Below are 1,110 nucleotides of genomic sequence, written 5' to 3' on the forward strand. Positions count from 1 at the left end.
CACAGGGAGGGTCATGAGGAAAGCCCAGACCTGTATTGTGTTCCTGAGGCACCTGAAGCTTGCCTCACCATATCTTTCTAAGGGATTTGAACAGGAGCAGACTGTATCTAAGGGGGCCGTGGGGAGAGATGGTCTTGGTGAGAAAACTATTCAATGGGGCTGTGTGTGGCCACACCTGCAGTGAAGTGTGGAGAGAGCTAGGCAGGAGGTTACTCTAACTGCCGCAGCCCACACCTCGTCCACTCCTCCCAGCCCAGAGCTCACTTCTCAGTTGAGGTAACTGTTGCCTTGGAGTCAACAGGGGATGGGCAACCGTGGAACTTCAGCCAAGAGAGGGCTCAGGTTCCTGAGTTGCTCTGAATTGTTCTTCCTTTTGTGGAATTGCAGTTTTTCAGACCTACTTCATCGTGTCCAGTATCTCATGGTGGACCTTCAGGCTGCCTTGAGAGGAAGAGTTTGTTCATATTTCATGTCACTCCTTCATGGACAGGGAACAGATGTGGAGTGGGGTTGTCTGGGTGGAATCTCTATGAAGTTGCTTCCTCTCTTAAAGGGGGAAGGAGTGTAGCCCAGGGACAGGAAGACAATCTTCTGTGTTATTATTAAACGTCCTATGACACCTGTTCTGGTTAATTAGGTGCACCGTGGTGTGTACCTTGTTCTCCTGAACAGGGATGTGTTCCAGAGGAGTTGATCACCATGGCAACTGGCTTATGCCTGATTCTCAGATTGTCTCTCCGTTATTGGGAGCTGGAAGGGGAAGGACCACAGGCGGTCTGTACTCCCACGACCAATGTAACATGACAATTCCCTGGCCCTTGTTTAATCCTCTGCAGCCATCATTGGCTGTGAAATGACATAATCTAAGGGACACGCGCCTACTTCTCACACTCCCCCCCCCCACCTCCTAGGAACATAACTCCTGAGTGATGACAGTGACTCTGGGCAGTGGGGAGGGGATGGCAGGACCTGGCCCATGTTACGTATCTGCTGTGGGTTGTTCTGAGATGCAGGTGCATTCTGGGCCAGTGTTATGGGTTTGTATCAGGATTCCATTAGAGAGATATTTTCCAGCATTTTGTTTTCTTTTGTGAGGCTAGGAAAGAAAGA

The sequence above is a fragment of the Physeter macrocephalus genome, unplaced genomic scaffold, assembly GCF_002837175.3.
Source record: "Physeter macrocephalus isolate SW-GA unplaced genomic scaffold, ASM283717v5 random_3986, whole genome shotgun sequence".
Lineage (NCBI taxonomy): Eukaryota > Metazoa > Chordata > Mammalia > Artiodactyla > Physeteridae > Physeter > Physeter macrocephalus.